At 40.8% G+C, this 27,789-nt stretch overlaps 1 long non-coding RNA gene across 1 annotated transcript in view; it reads right to left on the minus strand.

The window, feature by feature from the left end:
- LOC137443853 (uncharacterized) overlaps positions 1-25,869 on the minus strand; it is a 115,744-nt gene extending 89,875 nt beyond the window's left edge. Inside the window, exon 1 of the long non-coding RNA XR_010988004.1 lies at positions 25,786-25,869. This is a non-coding gene — a long non-coding RNA (uncharacterized lncRNA). The remainder of the gene's footprint in view (positions 1-25,785) is intronic.
- Positions 25,870-27,789: the final 1,920 nt, after the last annotated feature.

Raw genomic sequence — 27,789 nt, forward strand, 5'->3', positions numbered from 1 at the left:
ACAATCTGTTCTTACTGGCATGCAAACAGCAAATAGAACATCCTGATTGAAATGCAGGAGCAATCATGGTAATAATGCTTCAAATTGGTGAGCTTTTTCAGTTGAAGATTCTCAGTTTTACAAAGGAATAGGTCAGAAGTATTATCATATGAACAACAAAGGAGGATAAAACCCTTCATATCAAAATTATCCATTCAAAATCTGTTGGCAGATACTAAAAACAGGACCAGATGTGTAGACTTAGAGCAACTGCTAGTCCTTGCTGGGGTGGTAATTTATGGACAGGATTTGTTGTGGAATTCACCCCTTTCTGCAGAATTGTTGTCTCCATTATGAGGGTGTGTCCACACTTGTGAAGGTACTGGAATTTATTGAAATAATTATTCCAGAATAATTTGGTAAATTTCCAGAGAAGCTCCCAGCCCTATTTTTAAAATGTTTCTGGCCCTGATCTTTGAGAAAATATGTGGCTTTATTTGTATGGTTGTATGGAAATAGAGTTGTCTTCCTGAGGTCACAGAGAGCGCCAGAAATAATAATGTTGAGAGATGGGATCTGCCTTGTACTAGGCTTGTTTAAACTTAAAAAGGCAAGTTCCACAGCGTGGTAAAGATGAAATACAGACTGAAAGATGGAATAAATACTATTCACTGTCAGCTAGCACAGAAACAGCATTACTGAGTATATATACTTCACCTTCTTCTTAAAGCAGTAACCTGAACTTTCTGCTCCATGAAGCAGATTTCTGGCAATTTACACTCATGCACTGTAAAATTTGGAGTCCTTCCTGAAAAGAAAAAATAGCCAAGTCTCCAACAGAAGCAACACATTATGAGCTGCACTTCTTGAGGCCTCAGTAGGATTATCTTACTGTGTAAAGCTACATATGCTTTCAAACCCACACTGCTGTAGCTCTTCAGAAGAAGCTCAGACCCTACAAACAGTCATGCATGAATAACCCTTGACAAATGTGACATATGCAGGGTCAGTTAGGTATGGGGAGAAATACTGGCCAACTCAACAGAGCGCCTCGGGATGTGGACTTTATATTATATTGGCATCACATAGTCCCCAGAAATTAATTTATCTTCCACTTCAATGATGTAATTTGTTTTATTTTAAACATGTGCACATATGGGAGAAGTTATCAAAAACTGTAGTGTATTGAGGCGGGAATAGTGATTTACTAGTAGAATCGATTCTAATCCGTGGGATGGAAAATCTGCACTCTGGAAGAGTATCCATCTCCTCTTTCCCATACCACCTTCTCTCCTATCAGCTCTCTCATGTTCACTCTGATTACTTCTTTTATTAAAAAAACACAACACCAAAAAACCCAAAAAAAACCCCAACAAAACAAGTCCTAATTCTTATAGCACACTTGATTTAGATTTTTGGATGCTTTCTCTAAGTTCATTCTTTTCTCCTTGACTTATCTATTTTTTTTCAGATAGGTAAGTAAAAGATAATCCATCCTTCAAATACTGTGTGTATCTAGGCATACTTTATTTTATTCTTTAAAAGTCAGTGCTAGAATCTTGTGGAGTGTTTGCTTCCTTCTATTAATTGTGTACGAGGTCCTTTCCAACCTAAGTTATACTGTGATACTGTGATACTGTGATACGTATTGATCCAATGTGTGTCCAATACTGTGTGTCCAATTTCAACTTTTTGTGAAAAGTTGAAATTCAATTCACATAAAAACATACAAATGTTCAAAAAGTAATTAACTTTTTTTCCCTAAAGGATATTAGCTTGTACATGCCTTCAGAAACGCCATTTGCTCCCTATTGTCAGATGCCTAACATCAAATAGCTCCTGTTGAAGATTGGGCTAATCAATTTCTGTAGACAGGATTTATCTCACTTACCTTCAGCTACCCAATGCTGAAGGCTAAAACAGTTATTTACATTTTCTTAGTAGCCTGAGGAGACAAATGAGGGCTTTCACAGAGGGTTTCATCCTGCTTTCAATGGGATACCTGAAACAGATGGGTGACTTGGCCTCCACTGGTACTGATCTTTGTCTGCTGCCTCTATGTGGGGTGTAGGGTTGACCAGTGGAGACACCTTAGGCACCAAACTCTCAGATAGCTTTAATTAGGTGAAATGAATATACCCTGAGAGTCTAAACCAGTCTAATGAGCCTTTGAAAGTACTGGTACTTGAAAATAAGTCCAAGATAGCCCCAAACCAATGAACTATAAATCAGAAACAGAGAGAAGAGACTTACATGTCTGAAGGATATCACCAGGAAAAGTACTGGCTCTGCAGGAAATTTTCCAAATAGTGCTAATCTGCTTACAGAGAAGCTGCCCACAAACATACAGTACATGTTTAACTATTTAGCCCTTTTAATAATAATCTCTCATGACAAATTTGAATGCTTTTTCCCAACTTCTTCTACTCAAAAGAGTTCAGTGAGCTCGTCGGCCACCGTTCATTTACTTACTCATTTTCATAGGAGTTGTTCTGATTTGGTTATTCCAATTTCATGAGAATTAAAAAATTCTCATGAAAGAAACACTGTTTTTTAAATGACAGCTGCTAAGTGAAGGTTTGGCCTCTATTTGCCAAGCTCAGATGTTCTGGTTTGGGGTTTGGTTTTGGTTTTCTTTCTTTCTTTCTTTGTTTTCAACAACAACTTTTGATCATCAGGCAAAACAGTTAGTTTACACAACAGGGAATTACTTTGTTCACTTGTTTAAAATTCTTTGAAAACCTGGGAATGAAGCAATCCAGTCCAAGTTTTAAGGGACACTGAAGTTAGAGGTGGCCCTTTTGCTGATTTCATTAGACTTTACTGGAGGGTCTAAGTGATCAGTTTGTCTTAACTTGTCCCTGTCTAAAGTATTTAGAATTCACGGAATTAGCAGAAAGGTATTGCTGGGGATTTTTATGCTCTTGTTTCTAAATATAAAATTGCTTTGATGTTCAAATATTAAAGAATATAATCTAGAATAGTCTACAGAGTATGCTATGAAAAAGTGATATTTTTCATTTCAAAACCCCAAGATACACTGGTTAAAGACAGTTTTGATATATTTCAGATGTCAAGGTTTTCAGAAGTCGCAATGAATTATAAGACAAATGTGATTTATTTGCAGCCCTGATTATCTTAATAGATGAAGATAAAAGGAGATTAAAAACCTGTAATAGACTCAGATATGTAAAGCTCACTTCAACTTCTTCTGGGGGAAATTAAAAATACCTTTAAATACTGAAATGGTGTCTTTGTCTATGCTGTTAGGCATATTTGAATATTCAGCATCAAGATGGTCTGTGCGAAAGGTAACATAAAAGTGATTCTCAGTGCTCTTACATGAAACTGGATTTTGATATTGAGATACCTGGGGAAGAAGTAAATTATGATAGGGACAGTTTGTGCATTTATGATCATGTGAATACTTTGGGAAATTTAAAGAAATGTTTGAGGACCCTGGTATGTCCATATGCTGGAAAGAATATTTAGGCCATAATTACAGAATACAGAATTAACCAGGTTGGAAAAGAACTTTGAGATCATCAAGTCCAACCTATCACCCAACACCATCTAATCAACTAAACCATGGCACCAAGTGCCCCATCCAGTCTTATTTAAACACTTCCAGTGATGGTGACTCCACCACCTCCCTGGGCAGTCTTTCCATAAAGAACTTCTTCCTAACATCCAGCCTAAACCTCCCCTGGTGCAGCTTGAGACTGTGTCCTCTTGTTCTGGTGCCTGTTGCCTGGGAGAAGAGACCAACCCCCATTTGGCTACAACCTCCCTTCAAGTAGTTTTAGAGAGCAATAAGATTGCCCCTGAGCCTCCTCTTCTCCAGGCTAAGCAACCCCAGCTCCCTCATAGGGTTTGTGCTCCAAACCCCTCACCAGCTTTGTTGCTCTTCTCTGAACACATTCAAGCAACTCAACATCTTTCTTAAACTGAGGGGCCCAGAACAGGAGAGGGCCTTGGCAAGGAGACACTCTGGAGAAGGCCTGAGTATCATGTTGAGATGGCATGAACATCTTCTCCTGAGTCTGTGTGGACAGGCTCTGTGGGGCCTTTGTGCATGACTGTAGAAATAGTGATCTGAAAACAACAGACTGAAGAAAGAAAAAATTACATGCTGAGTGAAAGTGTGTGAAAGTCTATCAGGAGCCTCAGGTATGACCCTCTGCTTCTGCGTAAACCACCATGACCCAACTCCTAATTGCTGCTCCAGCCATGCAGCAAGGGGTGATTGCAAACCTGTCTGAATACTTGAATGGACCATTATCACCTATTAGTAAGAACAGCTTGATGCTACTAGTAGTAACAGTTAAATTCATAAATGATGTCCTGATAGACATTGGTTGTGTACTGTGTCTCCCTGTCTTGGTCCACTATGCAGGAAGCTTTCAAGAGGATTTTCGTCTTCTGATGTGTGAATGGGGGTATATAGACTAAAAGTTCAGACTGAAATTTTGACTGTGGCTCCAGATGCTTGTGGAACTCAGAGGAAAGAAAAAAAAATGCTAGGGTCCCATTTCTACATGTCAAGAAGGTGAAGGGCTGTGGACCAGAGGACGAGAGTCCTCAAAAAACTTGCCTTGGGGTAAGAAAGTCAACAAACGTGTAAGCACCTATATCAAAACCAGAAACTTGCTATGAAGAGGCTTTTGAACTCTAAACCAAACTAGGCTTTAATAACATCCAGTTGGTGCAAGATGAAACAGATAAATGTAAACTACAAATAAAGCACACATTTTTAATAGAGATGTTAATTAAACTCTGGAACAGTTTATCACAAGTTGTGGTAGATTTACCATCATTGGAATCATTTAAATCAAGTTCATATGTGTTTCTAGAGGTCTCCTCCAGTTGAAAGGGGAGTTAATTCAAGGCAGTCCTGTGGCCATTATTATCCAGAGAGTTAGGTTAGATGATCTCAGTAGTTTCTGGCCTGGTCAAATATTAGTCGAACAAAAACCACTTTGTCTATGTAGAATGAGATAAATTAGCTATAATCAGAAACAAATAACACATTGCAACCATTTCAAACAAAAAGTAGCCACAGAGAGGGAGCAGGGGCTGGGCAGGTGGCTGGGGATCCTGCAAGACAAGCAGTTAAAGATGCAAAAGGAACCAGGTATGTAAAACAGCAAATTAAATAGCATGAAAATGGAAAGCACTGAAAATATTTATCTTCTGAGGAAAATCTATCATTGTAGAAATGTGTATAAGAAATGATTGGAAGGAAGAGTATAAATCTAAATGCAAGACACAAGAAGATAGAATGGTCAGAGATTATGTATGATATGTAGTAATGGGGGAAAAAACCAGTATATTAATATTCAAAAGCATAGACCCTCTGAGCAAGGTGAAAATGAGTTGCATTACTGTTGAAACACATAGAGGACTAAATGATGTATAGACTGGCAACAATCTTTTGCTCAGCACAGATCACTGATGTCTATAAACTCTTATAAATGGCATCTACAGAGGAATAACAGATAAAGGTAACATGTTTTTAAAATCTGGTAGAATTCCTGAATGATTCCTTAGCTGATCAGCATAGGTAAGATTTTTTTAGTGCATTTGTACTTGGTTAGATTGTAAGGTCATGCAACCCTTGAATTATTTTATGTGCCATCTTTTAATTTATAATGATGTGTTTTCCTAGGAATATGTTTTAATACATTTTCTTACATCGACCTATATCTGTTAGAGTAACTTGTAATGGCCTTAGTCTAATTTAGCAGTTTGCTTCCCAGTGATTGCCATTAACATAACAGTTATCAGTCACAAGGATATACAGAGCTGGCATAGCAATGAACTAAGGCATCCTAATCTGTTTTAAAAGTTTCTGTAACCAAAGAGACTGCAAAAATACCTCAAAGCAGTACTCCAAAGTAGCACAAAGAATCATGTTTGCTATACAGTTGATTGCTTGCACTGTTCTGTAAAAGAGCTGTTTATGATCCTGGGCTATATTTGACACTCGTGGAGGGTTTGGTTTAGTCCACCTTACTGGCACCAGGCTTGGGTGTGAGAACCCTTTGTTGTAGACTGGTCATGGCTCCATGGCTCTCACATCTTCTGGGGGGGATAGGGATTCACTTGGGGAAATAATTTTTAATCTCTATCCTGGAACATACCTGAGGTGTCCCAAGATAAAGTGAGAATGAGGATATCCTATATATGGAGGTTGAAAGGGATCCTCCTCCAACCCACACTTCTGTGGAAGAAGGTTACAGCAGCTCAGATGCAAACCTGGCATTTTCTTTTTTTCTAACATAATTGTTGGGTCTTTACATTAATTTATAGGAAAGTTTTAAATGTAGCACCACTTAGCAAATCTTCAAAGATGGATTTTAATCCAGGCTCTGGATCAAAGGCACTTCTGCTTAGCAAAGGAGAGCAAATTATGTCTTTGCATGACAGGCAGACTGGTAGATTGCACCCTGCTGTGGCAGGAAGCGTAGCCCCAGGAGATGACCAGCCTGCCTCTTAACTGAGGATGAGTAGCTGGTTTTCTGCCATGAGACTCCCATGCAGCAGCAGGGACTCAAACTCTGAAAGTGGTCTGTGGCTCCTGCAGCTGCATCACCTCTGCAGAGAGGTAGCAGCTAGGGAGGGTTATGACGGGTTGTCACTGCCACTTCCCTCTTCTTGCCTCAGCCATGATATGCCTCAAGTAACGTGCAGCTTCTTTCTCCTAAAGAAATCAGGAGTGCAAGTGAAACAAGATCAAATCAGAGTTAATTCCGTTGGTCTTCACTTCAGCCTTGTGCATTAGCAGACAGCAGGTGGAGGTAAAAAAAGCTACCAGGGGACCTCTGCAGCTTGAAAAATTATGTTCCCCTTGGGATGAAGATCCCAAGGACACAGAACAGCCTGAGTGGCACTGGTCCTTGTGGTTTTGTCATATGTAGAGTTAGACTTGATCAAATGTGATACTGAGAGTTAATATGGCCACTTAGAAGCCTGGGATAAAGGGAGCAGAAAGGTGGCTGATAATAGTTTCCTACTCCCCTATCTTGTTTGTATCAAATGTGACCATAGTGCAGCCTAGTTTTATACTGAGACAAATGCATGCCTCATGTCTTCTCTTCTATGATCTCAAGATTGTATTTTAGCAAATGTTATGGTATCAACCCACAAAACCTTGCTGTTTTGTAGTGGCCAGTTGTGCCTGCAGGTGATACCTCAACAATTTGTTTTCTCCCAAAGATTGTGGTTTTGGACTTGTGAGTTTCAGTGACTCAGTGGCCTTAACTTCTCTCAGTGATTCTTCAGGGACAGCAGCATAACTAACAGCAAAACACGTACAAAATGAGAAGGCAGAGCATAACCTGGGGAGCAAGCAGGGCAAGTGCACAAAAATGTTGATTCCTTTAAAAAATGTAGATTAAAACAGACCTGTGGTGATTAACTATTTCATTATTGCAGCTGCTTGTGTGAAAGATTATCAGAGGGAAGTAGGGGAGGGAGGGGAGGGAAAGTAAAAAATGTTCATTAAAAAGCCTGTTTTCTTTATCCTTTGCCTTTGTGCTAGTTTTCAGGGAATAATGAACATATCCTTTAAAGTCCTGAGGTTTTAAAATGAAGTAGTTAAAAAAAATTATAAACTCAAAAAGTCAGGCACTTCAAAATGTGTGAAACTAGATGACATTCTTATTTGCATCTCACTCAGTTTGATGTTTTTTTGTTTTTCATCAAATGGGTCTGGGAAAAAAAGAAATCCACAAAGACCTTTTCTGCATACTGGCAACAAACAAGTTAAAAAGAGACTGCATTGTGGAATGGAGGGCTGAAAGAAAACAAAAGAAAACTGAAACACTGAAAGAAGGGAACGTCTTTTCAGTGTGCAGTTTGATTCTGCAAATGTTGGTGCAGATGCCAAGTTTCTTCTAATCCAGGGCTTCACAATTGAGTCTTTTATAGATGCATTGTTAAGCTCTAAAAGAGGATCATACTTTCCTACCTGGACTGCAGAGATGAAGTTAACATTCATTGTATTTTTCATTACAGCTTGTATTTTTCTCGTTATACTCCACGGATTGTTTATTAATTCCATCTCTCCTTTCGCTACAAGTTTTTATACATGGTGACAGGATTTGCATCTGCAGTAGGTCACTCAGACATACTAAGTGTACCTTCTTCAGTCACTAACATTATATAAATCTGATCACTGAATAGCATAATTTGAATCAGTTTTCCCCCCAAAAGAAGATGAAACAGTAGGAGATACAAGGAGAGGCTGAGGGAGCTGGAATTGTTTAGCCTGGAGAAGAGGAGGCTCAGGGGTGACCTTATTGCTGTCTACAACTACCTGAAGGGTGGTTGTAGCCAGATGGGGGTTGGTCTCTTCTTCCAGGCAACCAGCACCACAAGAAGAGGACACAGTCTCAAGCTGCACCAGGGCAAGTTTAGGCTAGAGGTGAGGAGAAAGTTCTTCACTGAGAGAGTTGTTAGCCATTGGAATGGGCTGCCCGGGGAGGTGGTGGAGTCATGATCCCTGGAGGTGTTCAAGAGGGGGTTGGATGTGGCACTTGGTGCCATGGTTCAGTCATGAGGTCTGTGGTGACAGGTTGGACTTGATGATCTTTGAGGCCTTTTCCAGCCTTGGTGATTCTGTGATTCTGTGAGATCTTGATCTAAGAAGAAACAATATTAAGTTATGTACAAAAAAATGTAAACAAAAATTGTGAAGGAACCTGGGAAATCCAAACTTTAATTCTTTGTCCCACCATGGTCAAGGTGTGGGTGCATGAATGAGCCACTAAAGTGGCGTTATCCCTATGGCTGGAAGTGGTTTCTTCGGCTTCCTGCAGAAAGCTCTGTGTGTACCAAGAGAGGAACATGTGGAAATGGTCTGTGAAGTTCAGAGAACAGACTTTCATGGGAAAAGGTGAGAACTGAGTGCTTTGTGCTGCACAGTTGGTTCCAGATGATGCAGGTTTTGTAAAAAAAAAGAAATCTAAAAGGGTTATAAAAACTGGAAGTGGATTTCCCTTCAGAAACTAAGCAATGCAAATTCCCTAGGAGAAACCCATGTCAAGACCGCTGCGATTTATTGGTCCCCAGTCTGGGTTTTCTTTAGCTCTCACTGATTTTGTCCTACAATATTCTGTCAAAAAAAAACCAACCAAACCCAACAAACCACTGTTAAATCTCAGTGCTGTCAATTATCAGCCTAATTTAGGATAAAATAATTTATGCATGCATTTTGCACCATCTCCTAGCAAACGAACCTGTTTCCAGATGTCAAAGGCAGCTATTTGCCCCGCTATTTAGTGCATCCATAAAATGATCATGAAATCCTTATTAAAACGTGTAACTACCATTCTGGGAAAATGTTCAGCTCCCTTTCACCACCTTGCTAACGATTTATAAATGGTTTTGAGTGCAGGCAGTACATGACAGGTTGGAGAGTGTCATATAACAGGGAAATAGCCACGTATCTGAGAGGGAGATTGAATTCAGCTCTCAGGAGTTTTTGCTGCAGTTTCTATTCCAGTTCAAAATAACAAAATAAGAGACTAAGGGCTAAAATTAAATATCTTCATAGTGTTTGTGCTTGTTTATTTTCTGTGTCCTAAAGATTGTGAGGTGCTTTGTACTCAGAATTATGCTGTCTCACGTTAGAGTGGCAACTGAGTCTTCAGATGAATAAACAGCAGCTTTAATTTTGTATCTTTTAATCTCACTCTTGACTGGCACCTGGAAGTTCCACCATAAAATGAGTAATACAGAAAAAAATGTGGGGAAAACACACAAATAATAAGATGTTTCAGCATATTTTCTAGCTTTGGCTTCTGTTGCTTCTTATGAATAATTCATTGTCTCTGGGTTTGATCAGTTTTGAGACATGGTTTTAAGGTCTGCAGCATGGAAATCATGTGAACATATCTGAGCTAGCTTTTTGTAGACAGTGCATTAAATTTGTGATTTATGTTTTTTCCTGCCCTAAAAGCAGAAGAGGCATCCTTTCCCTGCTTCACCTCTGCTGACCCATGAGGTAGGAATTACACCTTCTTGTGCCAGCATGGGCCAAGTGAGCCCTGCAGGGATTCACCTGGGTGCTTCTACTGCCTTCCCACCTCCACAATTTCTGGATGAGTGGAGCATCAGTATTTGGTGAAAGCTCCTTAAAATCCCTCCACTGAATAAAGAACAGGGGAAAGGCCTAAGTCTTTTGCACTCCAGCCACCCCACTTACGACCTCGTCATAGCCAGTTGTAGAGGATCTCATGAGAGATGGTTGCTCCGCAGCAAGGGTGAGCCAGTCTCCAGGCCTCCCTAAGCAGGCTAAATCTAGGCAGAGATTCTCAGAGAGCTGTAACTAGTTGCCTATAGTCTGCTCTGCTTCACTGATGGTAGGTGAAGCAGGAAGTCTCAGTATGTCCATTCCGGGTCTTAATCCTTTTGCACAAAAGAGGGGATAATATAATCCAGCATTATAATGAAACGAAACCAGCCAGGGTTTTGTTTGCTTGTTTGTTTTAACAAAAGGACATCCATATACATTTTTGTTACAGATCATGGAAACACCTAATTCACCAGATATGTAGTCTGTGGGTGAGGCTTCTGTGAGAACAGTGTGTTCAAATGCTTTTGGACTCGTGGAAACAGAGAAGATGGGTCTCACACCTCCTAAGGAGTGCATCAGTAATTGTATTGCATGATACAATGGACATAACAGCACCATTTACATAAACACATAAATACAGAACAGCTTAATTTTGCAGAAGCCATGTAGCTGTGGGCCTTTTTTGCTAAAGTCATTATTCTGTGTAAGACTTGGATAGTCTCTTCAGCAGAGGTGTACAATGTAAAAGTGTGGGATAGGGGACAAGGGACATAGCTATAGAATACCAAATAGAAAAAAACAAAAGAAATAAGAAAGATCTCATAATTTTTGGAGTAGTCCTGTGGTGTCCTGTTATTGTGCAGAAGGTATTGTTTGATTGATATTTTAGAGGTTTCATAGTGGTTTTGAGATGGCACTTCAAGGAGTCTCTTAAAGCCGTGCTGTTTGAGTCTAAATTGGAGCTGGCTAGAAGCAGACCCTGCAGCAGGGTGCCGCACTGCCAGGCCCCCAGGGAGGACACTGAGACCCGCACTTCCTCTGCATTTCTTCACGGGTCATTCATTTGGCAATGCAGTCAGTGCACTGCCATGTAAAGATCACATTTGTAGGTGATTCACACTCCAACAGGTAGTGTGGACACTTCAACATCTTACTTTGGATTACGAATTCGATTTGTGCCCCAGCACCTAAACATTTCAGTATTCAGTATCACTAAGGTTGGAAGAGACCTCAAAGATCATCGAGTCCAACCTGTCACCACAGACCTCATGACTAGAGTAGGGAGGACACTACTGCCCACTGCAGGCTTGAACTCACGACCTTCCCATTAAGGGTCTTATGCACTACCAACTCTTCCAGGTTTGACCCGTGGCATCATGCCACAGTGGTTCTCCAAGCATTGTGCTCTTCTCCCGAGTTTGACATTGATGGGTATGAAAAGGACACAGGCACAACAGAAGTGCTGAAGATACTAATGAAGTGTATTATGGGCTTAAAAAAACCCAACAGATATTCAGAAGCAGCTGCTTCCATAAGGCTTTCAAGTCAGTGGTGACCACTGCAAAAGCTGTTTGCCTAGGTTTTGGAGACTCCTTCTCCGTGGCATTTGTTGCTTCGCAGTTATAAATGAGAAGCTGAATGCTTTCTCCATAGATGTTGTAAACTACTTGTTGCCAGTCATCCAGACAGTGCAACAACAGCTTTCCAGGAGATTCTTTTCCCTCACATAAGAATTTATAAAATGTATAGAATAAACCAGGTTGGAAGAGACCTTCAAGATCATTGAGTCCAACCTATCACCTAGCACCACCTAATCAACTAAACCATGCAACCAAGCACCCTATCAAGTCTCCTCCTGAACACCTCCAGTGATGGTGACTCCACCACCTCCTCGGGCAGCCCATTCCAATGGGCAATCACTCTCTCTGTGTAAAAATTCCTCCTAACCTCCAGCCTAAACCTCCCCTGGCGCAGCCTGAGACTATGTCCTCTTATTCTGGTACAGGTTGCCTGGGAGAAGAGACCAACCTCTGCCTGTCTACAACCCCCCTTGAGGTAGAGAGCAATAAGGTCACCCCTGAGTCTTCTCTTCTCCAGGCTAAACAACCCCAGCTCCCTCAGTCTCTCCTCATAGGGCTTGTGACCAGTCCTATACAGCTGAGTTAGTGCCCTTGCCAATATGATTTTTCAGTTAAGTCAATCAATAATATTTCTTCATGTTATGTTGGACAAATGTTCCTCTCACAATTGTGGGCACCTTTTACCTCAGGCACAGGGGCTATATATTAATTGCAGCAATAAAACCATGAGCTGAGAAGCCTAATAATGTCATTTGATTTTACACTTAAATTTTTTTTGAAGAACCTGTATTACAATTTTTAAAGCCTGAGGGCTGAATCACTATATAGAGTATCTAGTTTCATATACCAGATAAGTGCTTAGAAAAGATTAAAATCAATTATGCTATTGTAAAGTTTTAAAGTTCAAAGAGTTTGAGATGTATAAAAAATGTTCAGATGTAATCTTAACGCAAAGACTTAGGCACTTAGGGCTTCATTTGGAAATGTGGTCTACAGCACAAGTTATTTCATTCTATCAGTCTTGGCTTGGGATCCAGTACAGCAGTGTATTAACAGGAGATCTTATAAACCTCAATGCTGAATTGCAGGAACCTCATAGCTGAAGTGGCATTGCAGCAAACACCCCTTTTACTTTCATTTGGTCAGCTTAGTCCATGAAGAGATTGAAAATTATATCATAAATGCATCTGATAATGATTGGTGTGGGTTTTTTTCTGTTGTTCTTGTTTTGTTTTGTTTTTCTTGGAAGTTTCTTCTGAGTTGTGCTGCTGAAGTCCAAGGAACAACACGTCAGGGAGCACATAGATCACAAATATTCCTGCAGCAATATTAGAGGCACACCATGGAGACTTTAGAGGAGAGTAGCCCGCAGCTCAGCATTTGCAGACTTAGACCTTCACTGCTGCTGTTTAAGTCTGCCAGGCAAGCTGTGCAGCTGTGGGGATCCCTGACTTCACAGAAAAAAAACACCCCAAAGGTCACTGCTTGAGTCTGTAACATCATGCAGCAAGCTAAGTGGCAGGGTTCAGACCTTTCTGGTAGGTCTGTGAGATGCTTTGAACAAAAGATCCTGCCGACCGTCTTCCTGAAAACTTTTCATCTAACACAGGATGATATATGTATATATCCATCTGTGTCACAACTGAATTTCATCCATAAAGACTAGAGAAAGAAATAATGGTTTGCAGGTTTATATATCTGTATTCATCTTGAGAGAATTTGTGTTCATGAAAAAGAAAGAAGCTAAGGCTTTCTCTCAGAGCTAGCTGTGCTAAACTCACTGGGAAATTAGTCCTGAGAGACTGAGAAGGAATATCTACATAGATATGGAGAATGGAAAACTACAGACCTTTATGCTGTGTCTATATGGGCAAATGTGAGCTCTTGTGTCTCTGAGTTTGCAAGACAAAGGCCAGCTCAAGACTAACATCCATGCAAACATGTTAGTGTAGTCTGAGCTGCTTAATGCTGCTTCCCAGCAAAAATTATTATTTCAGACTCAAGGCTCTGTTAATACAGACAGCTTCATGGTTTGCCAGGCTTGGGAGATGGGTAGAGAGATGTGCAACTGTTGATACCAAAGTGCATAGACCTACTCACAAGCCTCAGTACAGATGCAGGTAAAGTGGTGGAATCAGTTTTATTTAATTTTTTTTTTAATGTCTACTTAAACAAATAATAATAAAAAATCATCCCTCATTATTGTATCTGTACTCCTAGACCAATGTGTACCTCAGGGGATGCTCCTAGCCCTCTGAGATGTGAAGAGGCAGACAGAACCTTGAGAAGCCAGACAGTCAGGTTGCATGCATGGTTTGAGAGAGCTCAGAGAAGAGGTGCCTACGGCTGAAGCCCAGCGCCCTTTTATCTTTGCTTGCATAGAATCAGCTGGAGCAAAGCCATAAGGAATCCTGGGAATGAAGGCAAAACTACAGAAATGTACAAATGAAACCATTAAATTTGTTTTTTCTTTTATAACAGTTCTTAAAATCCATCTGTTACAGCAGCCTTCTTCCCATTACTTTTAATCTCCACTCTTCTTTCCCACAGCAGTTGCCTGATTTCTTGTCTTGCTTGCATTCTCTAATTCAGGGCATAAGAAGAGCTCATGCTTTTCTCTTTCTGAGGCTCCCAGTATTAGGTGGTAAACTTGTCAGGGCATACTCATATGTTGCTCATTTCATGCAAGAAAGCTTTGCTTCTGTGTTTGCATAGTAGTACTTAAGAGAGTTTATTATTAATAACAGTAAATTACTGTATATTTTCTTATCAGATAATATGAGATCAAGTAGCTGTCAAGACACGTTGGATAGATATCTACAAAAACAATGATATCTAAAGATCCACAACAAAAAGGAAAAAATTGGAAGGTCTTCAGTCAGCTACTAGCAGCTGCAAAATTTGCTTTGGATGAAATAATGAATCCATCTAAGGGTCTCTCTGAAAACAGTCTCACCGAGCTAAACTTGTCAGAAATTGTATTTGGCTCCTCACTTTGATATAATTCCGGGACTGGAAGAAGCACATAGAACTGGTTAAGTCAGCAAGACATCTAGGTAAGATTAGGGTGTATAACTAAATAACAAGAATAAAAAGTAGTGACCTTATATGCAGCTGATTTGCAAAAAATCAGACACTTGAGATGCTGGTGAAGTTGCTTTAGTATCACTTACTTAAATCTCTTGCTCATTATTTATATTCAAATTTTACACTATATAATATGATGTGCAAGATAAACCTCCAATCTACAATCAGCCAGTGCCCTTAAGGGCATGATACAAGCACTTCTATTCCTATAGTATTTTATTAACTATTATATTCCTCTTGTTTTGTAGTCTAGATTTCTGTAATGAAAATGAGTGACTGTATTGGCAATTACTAATAGAGAAACTTGTGAGGAAAAATGGGATTAGTATAGCTGCAAACAGTGAAACAGAGGCAGATTTTTAATATAGAATGCTTTATATTTGCCTTTTGGATTCCTCTTCCTTTTTGTTTATTTGAGGATGCTTTTGTGCATTAAGAGAATTGATGTTTTCTGCACAACTATTTAAGGAAACACATATTTAATTGCATGAAGATGGATTTGCCTTAACTATTATTTGCATTTTTATTTTTGGAGACAATTGTGTCATATGACAACGATTGTTTTACTTGGAAGCTTTAACCCTTTGTTGAGAAAACCATGACATGGTCAGGATATTCTACTTCACTGTTTTAGGAATGCAACTTTCATATCAATATTAATTTGGAAGTATTTATAAATATTTACTTATTTTTGTCAGACTTACTCCTTAGAGGCACACTCATCAGCCATAAATTAGGGACATCAATATAATACAGATGGCATATGTTCATAGTATCATAGTATCATTCAGGGTTGGAAGGGACCACAAGGATCATCTAGTTCCAACCCCCCTGCCATGGGCAGGGACACCCCACACTAGATCAGGCTGGCCAGAGCCTCATCCAGCCTGGTCTTAAACACCCCCAGGGACAGGGCCTCAACCACCTCCCTGGACAACCCAATATGTTAGTTGTTCAGATAGTGAAAGATGAGAAATTGTCATGCATTTGTGCATGTACACTTGTGTGTGATGTACATATGGGTGGTAACCTGGTACCCACTCATTCCATCTTCTTTTGTGCATGCCTCATTGTTCTGGTTGCAGCAAGACCTTTCTGAATGCTGAACCAAATAGACTTCATCAGGCTAGTAGACAAGGTGTTTCCCAAAGTTAAAGGCTCTCATGCTGCATATTTTATATATTCCAGATCTTCACTTGCCATCATGAAAGGAGCTGATGCCTTGCATGCCCTTTACACATGGTAAGTGGTCAGGGAGGTCTCATCTGGCTCTGGCTCGCACACAGTTCTCATTTGCTTGCTGATAAAACAATGGACACATTGAATATATATCACAAGAACCACAAAGTCAGAGAATATGAAAGACTTTGCACTTGAGACAGCCACAAAGTTCACCTGTTTACAACATTAAAACCTGCATGTTTTGTCCTTTTTCTTTACTGGCCCAATAAGTATTAAGCTTTGAAAACAATATTCACAAACAAGCTAAGAGGCTACTACCAGTTCAGTCAGGGCTACTGTAGTCAAAAGGGTTCTGAGATGTGTTGTTTAAATCAGTTCACATTGTGGAATGGGTGGCAAGCCAAGTTAATCAATAATTTAATTACCAGTGACCCATTTTGCTTACTTCTAGTTGAAAGGGAATTTTTGTGTTCTTGCATAAATTATCATTTATTCAGCTTTTCACAGATGGATTTAGATGATGCTTTGCCTGCCTTGAGGATGAGATAAACTTAATCCAATATTATAAATGAAAAACAGGTGTCCAGGCACACATTCTTTTCTTCATAGCTTGCGTTGCATTTATTTACCTAGAATAATTCCTAACTCCAAATTTGGTGCCAAAAATTTTAACTTCCCTTCACCTAAGGTGAGTGCAGCTGATGTGACTGCTGCAGCAACAGAAAATGACTGTCAGCAATGATTTTTTAAAGTTGCAAGCCCTTGTGTCAAGGCCCATGTTCACATGTCATAGTTATTATTACACTACATTATTACTGGGAAGGCAGCTGGCTGGGGCTCCAGAAATAGTACAGGTTTAAAGTGAAGAAGAAATTCTCATTTGTTACTAAAAATAGGTCATCTTCCAGTATGGAATTTGAAACTGCCAGATTTTATGCTTTTGAATTCCTGTTGGAGTTCTCTTCATACAGTTTTGATATGAACCCATTGAAACTGGATGATGGCTGAAGAGTTTCTTTGCTTGAAAGTCCGCGTTTTACTTGGGGTTATTCTAGTTAAGAAAAGAAACTGGATGAGAACAGGTGGTGCAACATACAGTTATTTATCAGCATTCTGGATTTATGTGGTGTGTGGCATTGTAGTCATCACCACAGTCAGGTGTGTAGCAGAGAAGCATATTACCTATCCCTGAGAGATTAAGCTTCTATTTTACCTTCTCTTTTGATTTCTGACAGTATGATATGCTCTACAGATGCCCTAATACTTTGCAACAAATTCTTGTGCGTGTATTAATTACAATACTGGCTAGAGACCTAATAGAAATCAGTGTGTTTATGTTTCAACATCCAAAAAAGAAGTTAGGGGACTGTTCTTACTCCAAACTGATAGCAAGCAATAGGGACAGTTACAATGGTAACATTAATATCTTCACTATGCAGGTGAGAAACCTCTGCACAGGAAAACATAAATTACTGTCCCAGAAGCACTAAGCCTATGTCTAGACACCATAACCTGGGAAACATTTGAGTTTCTGACTCAGGATGTGCATAAAGTCCATGTCTGGATCACATTTAGGGGTGAAACCCATATGCATACCAGCCATCCTTTCCCACATCCTTGATTTCCACAGGTAGAACACAGGCTGTAGCTACAGTGAGCCCAAAGAGATGCCCAGTCAGTTCAGTCAGGGAGCTGGATGCAGACAGTGGAGTGTATTGACAGTTAGATGGGTTTCAGGCAGAGCCACAACACCCCTCCCCACCCAAACCCAACAAACAAACCCCAACCTTTTCAGTGCTAATGCTAGTTCTTAGATGCAAATCTGTCCTCTGTGGACCCAAACATCTAGCAGGATCCAAATGTTCAAATGGTTCTTAGTGCACAGGAACAGTTTTTTAATACAGTGATGGGGAAATAGTTGGAATAGTTCCACTATTGTCCAGAGATGTTTTCTGGATCCTGGGAACAGCACTTCTGTGCAGCCTTTCTTTTCAATATGCAGAGGCACAGAGCAGATTGATGAGCGTTTTTTGAATGTGTGATGCTTGTCTTACAAAATCGTGGGTGGGCTGCTGATGAACTGCTAGATGTTTAAAACTTCTTGAGTCTATTAAAGAAGAAAATGAAAGAACATTTCAAACTGAGAATCCTGCCTGTGAGCAGTGTTGCCCTTTAATGCTACAGTAGTAGCCCTGACCACGTAAGGATGTAACAAGATACGGTTTACAAGCAGAGGTAATGTGGTCTATGTTATCCAAATATGGTCTGTCTTTATATTACCTCTACCTACAAATACTGTCTTCATGTATTTATATCTGATCTGCACCAGCTTTAGCATAATGATCTGTAGCTTTTCTTAAGAGTTTTTACAATAAAGCTACTGCCTGATGTAGAATATTTTATGCAAGGTCTTGTGAACATTTGAAGCCGAAGCTGTATCATATTTGAAGCTTTACTGTTAGCTGAGTCTCAAACTTCAGTATAGCTGTAGGTCTTATGCCTACTCAACTGATTGCATCTTCAGACAGCATGTCAATTTAAAAACACTTCTTGAAATGTATAAATTCACAGATGTTAATGATTACACACATGTTTTCCCTTAATGCTGCAAAGCCAGAAAAGGCCAAATTCTGCTGTAATTTGTGCTGGCATGATGAGATTTGGATTAATGTAAATGAAATTAAACCCCCCCAAAAACATATTCAGAGACTTGATGGGTTTTGCAGGTAATGGAGCACTTCTGGAAACATCCATTTTGGAGAAGGGAGCCTTACGCTTCAGGTGATAAAGCAGCAGGAGGGTCACTCCCAGATATAAAGGCAAAGGTGTCAACAAGAATAGAATAGAATAGAATAGAATAGAATAGAATAGAATAGAATAGAATAGAATAGAATAGAATAGAATAGAATAGAATAGAATAGAATAGAATAGAATAGAATAGAATAGAAGTAGAGTAGAGTAGAATAGAATAGACCAGGTTGGAAGAGACCTTCAAGATCATCATGTCCAACCCATCACCCAACACCATCTAATCAACTAAACCATGGCACTAAGCACCCCATCAAGTCTCCTCCTGAACACCTCCAATGACCGTGACTCCACCACCTCCCCGGGCAGCCCATTCCAATGGGCAATCACTCTCTCTGTATAGAATTTCTTCTTAACATCCAGCCTAAACCTCCCCTGGCACAGCTTGAAACTGTGTCCTCTTGTTCTGGTGCTTGTTGCCTGGGAGAAGTGACCAGCCTCTGCCTGTCTACAACCTTCCTTCATGTAGAGAGCAATAAGGTCTCCCCCTGAGCCTCCACTTCTCCAGGCTAAGCAACCCCAGCTCCCTCAGCCTCTTCTCATAGGGCTTGTGCTCCAAATCCCTCAGCAGCTTTGTTGCCCTTCTCTGCACTCGTTCCAGCAAGTCAACATCCTTCCTAAACTGAGGGGCCCAGAACTGGACACAGTACTCAAGGTGTGGCCTAACCAGTGCTGAGTACAGGGGCACAATGACTTCCCTGCATTTTTCCTGTCTTCCCTCATACCAAAGCAAAAAGCTGGTGCCATGGTTAAAGGCACTCCCGTAAGGTATCAAGCTGGCACTTCATACAGCTTATACTGTGTGACTGAGGTTCAACACAAGTCCATGCAACCAGCGTGCTAGTGCCCTTTGGGAAGGGCACTCCTCACCCACTCCTCCGTGGTGACAGTTACACAACAAACATGACTCCTAGCTCACCACACAGTAGGTCTGCAGTCATGGCCACTGTCCAAATGCCTGATATACTTAGCATCAGAAAGTAATTCAAATTCTTTTAGATCATGTCTTTGGGCTGGAAATTTATTCCCCTCTTCAGTCACTCTTTAATGACAGGATAACATTTTTGCCTTCTAGTCAGTCACTTACAAGGTTACTTCATTCCTTCCCCCTCTACCCCCCCGGTCATCTAGTGCTAAAGCATAAGCATTCATAAGCAGCTGCATGCAAATACATGCACTCTGCTTTGTGTATGGCAGCACAGTGCTGTGGTGTGTTACCAAGGCATTGTACTTTCATATTCAGGCAACTTCAGCAGTTTCACTTGGTAACAATGCTCTATATGTACAGAACACTTTCTATTTAGGAATTAAACAAGACTTTTAGAAAGCTTAGGAAAACACGTAAGTCTACTGGCCTGTATTCTTATAGTGTCCTAATCAGAAGTCAGAATTTTGGAGGCCAGAAGTAAATGGCATTGTGTCATGACAAGGCACTGCATGAGTTTTATGCAAGTTTTATGCAAGCTAAAGCTGTTCACCTGATGCAGCAATTATCTTGAATTACCAGGCTGAAGATGTTTTACCATGCTTTGAGACTGAATTTGATGGGTGAAGAATGCCACAGGCACCTGGAGTCATTGCTGCAGTTGGTGCAAACAGGCTTTAAGTGGCTTGGGCTACAGAGACTCTTACAACTTTGACATCTGCCAAAGTTGATCTCATAGTAGGACTGGGCCCAAAATGAGCTGCTTCTCATATTATGCAGTATCACTGCAGGCAAAGGAAGCTGAGAAACCAGATTTTCAGACACTACAAAGGGCACTATTGTGTGAACACTCCGAGGGTATTGAAGGGAGAGGTCCAATCCTGTATGGCATTTTTACAGGTGCTTAATTTCAAACACGAGAATAACCATACGGATGTTAATGAATCGCTTATGAACTTAAAATTAAATGCATGCTTTGTTGGATTAAGGCTGGGGCACAGTCTTGCCAAATTTAGCCCTTGGTTCTTTCTAACTGTACAACCTGTTCCTTGCCATTCCTTTCTGCAATGTTGATTAAGTTTCAATGAGCTGGTCCCTCATATGGCTTTAAGTTTTAGTTTTTAAATTTTTTTAGCAAAAGATGCATGACAATCATTGAGATGCTGCACTGACCAAGGCTAACGAGGTGGCTAAAGCCCTGCTGCCTGCATCAGCCTTTCATGTTGATGAATGTTGCACAGGTATGTGTCGCTTTCACTACCATGAATCATTTATTCATATTAACAATTTGGCTGGAACACACCCATGCCTGAAGTCACCTGGATGCCTACCAAAAGCAGCTCAGAATATGCTTTAGTGAAAGCATATGAGAAGTGCTGTGTGAAAAGAAGGTGCAATTCACATCCATTTGCTCAGGGCCTCTGCTTGGCACCCAGGCATTTGCACTTGCATTATAATTTTAAAAGTAACTTTGGAGAGAAGTGACAGTAGTTAGATTTATCTGAAATCTCATCAGAGTCAGAGTACTTTTCTGAGTTATTCTGAATATTCAGCTGATGCCATTTTTTGCTTGTTTGTTTCTAGTTTTGGTTGCTATTTGAACTGGCTCTCTATAATAAAGAATTAAAAAACTAACTTCAGTCTTTGAAACAGTAATATGAAGCTGCAAAGATGAGACTACAAGGCAGAAATTTGCACGCGCCAGTTTTAACTACCTTCTGGTGTAAAAGAACTCCAAACACAATTACACACTTAGGTGGACAAACTACGAGCAGATTCTGCTCTCTGCTGGATCTTAACCCTGGAGCGTCTTCTCACTCCCGGCAGGAGCGCATTCGTTGAAGGGGGGAAAATAAGAGTGAATCAAGCCTCATAGTCAGGTGTTCAATTTTAGACACCCTAGTCTCTAAGTGGTGTGGTCAGGAGGCCGCGGTGACCGATGCGGTGCCAAGCCCCAGGCTGCAGCCGCGCCTCCTGTGCTGGTACGCGGGGTGAGGGTGTGCCCGGGGCTGAGAGCTCCGCGCAGCGCGGCAGTCCCTCTTGCGGAGCTGGGGGGACCTCTCGTGGTGGAAATGGGGAAAGCAACCCGTGGTCCTCTTATCCCTGACCCGTACAGCGAAATTCTGCCCACTGGTGAAGCTGAGCGGAAGTGAAACACAAGAAGTAATTAAACTATGTGGTGGCTACTACTCGATGCCAGTGCTGACCTAACCATGGGGACCTGGCTGTATTTTTAAAGACATGCTGCACGAAAATGCAGACTTTTCTGAGTAATTGCTGCCTAGATTAATTGTGTATATTTAATTTTCAGTCATTTCGGTAACACAGAGTCCCAACAAAAGGGATTTTTCCATCCCAGTTTGAGGGACATGTTCTTTCATCTTTCCTCAGACAGGAATGTTGCAATTCTTTATCTCTTTCTGTAATGTTAGTTTTATGTTAGTTTTGTGCTTCTGTAATTTTATACTGCATCTTGTATTTATTTTTCCTCCAAAATACCTCAAGTATGGACTTGAAAAGCAACACTTCAAATAATTAGAACAGAAAATTTCATTTGGAAGTGAGCTACAATGACCAACTACCAAACACTTGACTGTTTTGTTTGGTTGGGTTTGTTGTTGTTGTTTGCTTTAAAATTATGAACAATGCCTTTGGTCTGGGAATAAAGCTCTTTAGCCATAACCAGAACTATCCTTGAGGCAATCCAAGAACAATATCACATATAAATCCACACTCACATGCTACTCAAGAGCCTTTTATTACCTTCTAGAATATCTTACAGAAATGCACCAACATGCAGGTCTGTCTTCGAGGCAGATAGCCCAGATTCCCATTTAAGCTTCCTAATGGAGAGATAAAGGGACTCTCATAATTCTTTTTTGGACTTGTTTGCTTATGCAAAAGCAAAATAAAGGTGCAGTGGTTTGGTTTGGTTTGGTTTGGTTGTGGTGTTTTGGTTTGTTGTGGAGTTTCTTTTGTGGTTTTGTTTGGGTTTGGGTTTGTTTTTTAAATCAAGAGCTACTCATAAAAAGGGATGAAGAAGCTTCTCCTTCTCAGTTTCCAAATAAGTTGTTTCCACCCTCTTGCCAAACCACAGCTGCAGTGCTGAGGTTGGACAGAAGACAGGTACAAGGTACATCAGGAGGTGGCTCTGCACGCATGACAGAAGGGAAGTGGAACTGTTGCTGTGATGTCTGTTCATAAGGAAGCATTTTTTCACTGTGAGGATGAGAGAACACTGGAACAGGCTACCCAGTGAAGTGTGGAGTCTTCATCTCTGGAGATACTCAAAACCTGCCCAGATAAGTTCCCATGTGATCTATTCTAGGAGATCCTGCTCTGACAGGGGTGTTGGACTAGATGGTCTTTCAGGGTTCCTTCCAACCCCTAACATTCTGTGATTCTTTGATTCTGTGAATTTGAATGGTCTGGAGTGACACATTTTCAAGATGGACACAGAGGATCACGGAATCACATAACTGCAGGACACTGTCAGCAGAGGGGACCACAGGAGGCCTCCTATCCAACTTTCTCTCACAGCAGGATCAACTTTTAGGTCAGACCACACTTCATTCAATCAGGGCTTGAAAACCTCCAGAGATAAAAAGTCATTTCTGGGCAATTTGTGCTTGTGCTTGGGTGTCCTCTGGGGAAAAACTTCTTTCTGATTGTGATGGTTTAATCCCTTCTGGCAGCTAAGCACCACACACCTGCTTCCCCTAATAGGATGGGTGGAAGAATCTAAAGGGTAAAAGTGAGAAAGCATCTTGTGGGCTGAAATAAAAACAGTTGAATGATTAAAAAGATTTTTTAAAGAAAAAAATATAGGTTCATCCCTTCCATCCACCCAAACAACAAAGAGAGAGGCAATTAAAGCCCGTGAAAAATCCTAAATTATTCAAATGAATGCAATTGCCCCCCCCCACCAAACCAATGTCCAGCCAGATCCCAAGCAGCATCCTCCTTGCCAACTGTCATCCCTAGTTTTATTGCTCAGTACAATGCCATATGGTCAGGGACAACCCTTTGGTCAGTTGAAGTCAGCTGTCTCAGTTGTGTCTCCTCCCAACTTCTTGTGCACCACTATACTTGCTGGTAGGGAAGCCTGAGAGGCAGAAAGTCTTGACTCTGCATAAGCATTGCTGAAAACAGTGAAACACTTCATCAATGAAACACTGATGAAAACATTCATGTGTTACCAACACTATTTTCACCACAAATAGCCCTGTACAAAGTACTATGAAGAAATGTAACTGTATCCCAGCCCAAACCAGCGCACCAGTTTTAACCTTTTTTAACCTGCTGTTTCTTATCATGCGCTGCCATCAAAGAGCTTGTCTCCTTTCTCCTCACTGACCTCCTCCTAGGCAATGAGGAGCTGCTGTTAGGTGACCTGGAGCTATCTCTGCACAGGCTGAAGAAGCCCATTCCTCCAGCTTCAATCCAGAGGGCTGGTGCTCCAACTCTGACCAACTTGGTGGCCTCAGCTGAACTTGATCCAGATAGTCAGTGTTTCTCCCATATTCAGGGCCCCAGATTTGGATGTGGTAATCTAGCTATGGTCTAATGATCAAGGGACTCCCTTGGCTCTGTCTTCACACCTGCTCACACAGCCCAGGAAGCTCTTGGCCTTCACTGTTGCCAGGGTCACTCCTGGCTCATGCTCAGCTTACTGTCCACCACCCCCCAGGGTCTACTCCATAAAGCTGCCCCCAGCTAGGCAGAAGCAGCCTATGCTGTCTTGAAAGGCTTTACAGCAGATGAAGTTTGCATTTGTCCTTGAACTTCATAAGGTTGGATGGTTCCTCTGGCCTGTCTAGGTCTTCCAAATGGCCTGCCCTCAAGTGTGTTCACTAATCCCCCCAGATTTGCTCAATCTGCAAAATTTAGTTAGAAATAGATCCATGCATGTAGGCAATGGTTCTAGCTACATGATTTTTTTTGCAGACCAACACGAGCTCACTTTTTCCCTGCTCCAAGTGTTTATGTGGCCATCCAGACTAAGCTAATATAGTTTGCCTCTCAGCAGAGCTTAATAGCTTGGGATCAGGATTGTGCTAATCACAGCTAAATAGCTTTTGGTTCAGAGCACAGGAAAATTGAGCTGTGTCTGCTTCTGCATCCTGTGTGAGTATAACATGCAAGTTCCCTTAGCTCTGATGGAGCTCATGAATGAGGAACTGGCAAGCCTGCAAGACTCAGTCTCATGATAAAGTGGATCTGAATCCAGTGATGGAAAGAAAACTGGAAGTGAGGATATTAATTAATCTGATGTCATGAACAAGATGCCAAAAAGAAATCACTACCTATCACTGCAACTGAGGACTAGTTATCTTGATTTCAGATAGACCCAGAAAAGCAAAGTGACTAAAAAAACCACAGGCACATAAAGGGAACCCATATATTTATCATTCTGCTCACCCTTGTTGACTTGCAACCACAATAGTTTATAATAAAGACAGGGCATCATTAAAAAGTCAGCAGCTGATGTTGCAGACAGTCAAAAATCTAAACAATAATGAAAACACCACCCTTTACATCTCATATTCTTATGCAGTAGATGGAAACACAGTGCAGTGCTTCTAGAGGAGACTTAGAAACCACTCTGGTACAAACTCCTCAGGCATGAGAAATACCTTTGAAGGAAGGGATACATGAGAGCATCTTTTAGAGATGATGGCCTGTGAAATCATATTTTCCTTGTATCCCTGCCTGAGGTGACTAACAGAAAGGAAGCTTCTGGGTCTGATGTTTTGATGAGATGGGTCTGCTAGGCTCACTTTGGGTCAAATCACAGGATGTTTAGGAAACATCATAAGGCAGCTGTAAAAAGGGCCTGAGGACTGTGACTGCACCAGAGGTATGGGTGCTGCTACAATCATTTTTGTACTTATTGTTTTGTACATTATTTTATTATCTCTTTATTTAAGATAGAAGATAGAATAAACCAGGTTGGAAGAGACCTTCAAGATCATTGCATCCAACCCATCAACCAATCCAACCCACCTAAACAACTAACCCATGGCACCAAGCACCCCATCAAGTCTCCTCCTGAACACCTCCAATGATGGTGACTCCACCACCTCCCTGGGCAGCCCATTCCAATGGGCAATCACTCTCTCTGTGAAGAATTTCTTCCTAACATCCAGTCTGAACCTCCCCTGGCACACCTTGAGACTGTGTCCTCTTGTTCTGGTGCTGGTTGTCTGGGAGAAGAGACCAACCTCCACCTGTCTACAACCTCCCTTTAGGTAGTTGTAGAGCACAATAAGGTCACCCCTGAGTCTCCTCTTCTCCAGGCTAAGCAACCCCAGCTCCCTCAGCCTCTCCTCATAGGGCTTGTGTTCCAAACCCCTCACCAACTTCATTGCCTTTCTCTGGACTCGTTCCAGCAAGTCAACATCCTTCCTAAACTGAGGGGCCCACAACTGGACACGGTACTCCATGTAACATCTAATCCCTTAAGAGTGTCTGTACTTCCTGGTAAATGAAAAATATTCCTTGACAATGCAAAGGAGACAGAATGCCATCACTATAAGATTATCATGGAAAACAGTTCACTAATCAGAATCCTCTCATTATGCCTATGCATGTTTGACATCTGTTGCAGCCAGTTCCTGTCTGTTTCTGTATGTATGCCTGAGTGACAGACTGAGCACGTGGTAGATGTAACTCCAATTTGGGAGCAGCAATACCATGGCCAGACTGTGCTGGACTCTGTGTATTCCTGGAAGAGGTCAACACACAACTTCTACCAATGGCCAAAAGATGAGAAGAAGCGAGGCTGGTTAGCAGCAAAATCCTAAGAGAAATCCTGCTTAGGTCTGAGACATTTCTGTAGGTCATGGAGAGAAGTGGGTTTTGCCCCTGCCAGGGAATGACCTGCTGCAGTGATTGTTGCTCTGGACCCTCTAACTGGTTTCAGGGCAAAGGAGAAGGGGAGATGGAGAAGGAAAAGTGGGAGAAGAGCCCCATTTGTGCTTAACTAGTATGATGTAGTAGTGGTCAGGAATAAAAGGCCATGGACTTGTAGGTAGAGCCTAAACACAATGAAACATGAGAGAAACTAAAAAGTGACAGTGTACTCACTGTGACAGACAAAAAGCAGGCAAGGGAAGATTTTCCCCAAGAGTGAGTTTGTCTGATAGACCAATACACTGGGGCATGACAGAGATGAAATGTGAAGTAAAAGGCAAAGCTGGTTATCGAGAAGGTCATGCAAACAGATTTAGAAAGGTTGCTTGAGAAGGAAATACTTCCTAATTTTATGCTCAAGGATGAATTTCTGCTAAAAACACGAATATAAGATGTGGAATAGCCACAAATAAATGGGGAAAAAATGCATGAAAAAAATGCATAGAGAATTTCTGAATGAAAAATTAATGCTGTCCAGTAGCTTAAAAATATCTTCTTCTGGCTATCCATGGGTATTGCTGATGATCAGTCATAAATTTTTTTCACCTTCCTTTGATAAATTAAGCAGATTTAGTCTCTTCTTTCAAGGTGAATGAGATTTTTCCAGCTGTATTGCTGGGACTTCTTTGAATCTGTTCTTCACATCTTTTCAACATCCTGCTTAACTAGAATCATGTCAAATCTTGCAAACAGCTCTCACTGGCTGATAACTTCACCTTTTCTATCTCCTGTAGATCACAATTTCCTTCTTCATTTCTATACCTCATCGGAAGATAATGGTAATAAACAACCTTAATGATAACAATTATCAAATTATTTTGTAGACTTTTGAGAGAAATATATATATCCATAAAATAAATAAAATTACATTCTATATATTTATATATAGAACATGTACATAAAAGACAATATATTTATGCTTTTTATATAGTTTTATTATTATTTGTTGTTAATAATTAATACTCTTTCCTCTGACTGCAGGATGGAGGCAGGGTACAGGTTCATTGATGCTGCAGTCTGACTCATGCTACCAAGCTGTCTTCAAAATGCAGTTCAACACCCTTGATTTCACACAGCCATCTCTTCTGTTCTGCCATGATCCCCAGAGAGCAGGCACAAGAGCAGATTGAGAGATCCTTGAAAGCTCTACTTATGTTTGTTGATGTGTCTGGCAGTTGTTATATACGGGTCTTTTAATCTTTCTCTCCTGAACATATTTCTTTGGCATTTAA

This window comes from Melanerpes formicivorus, unplaced genomic scaffold (assembly GCF_026170545.1).
Source record: "Melanerpes formicivorus ecotype bairdi unplaced genomic scaffold, bMelFor1.0.p_v2 SCAF_1, whole genome shotgun sequence".
Lineage (NCBI taxonomy): Eukaryota > Metazoa > Chordata > Aves > Piciformes > Picidae > Melanerpes > Melanerpes formicivorus.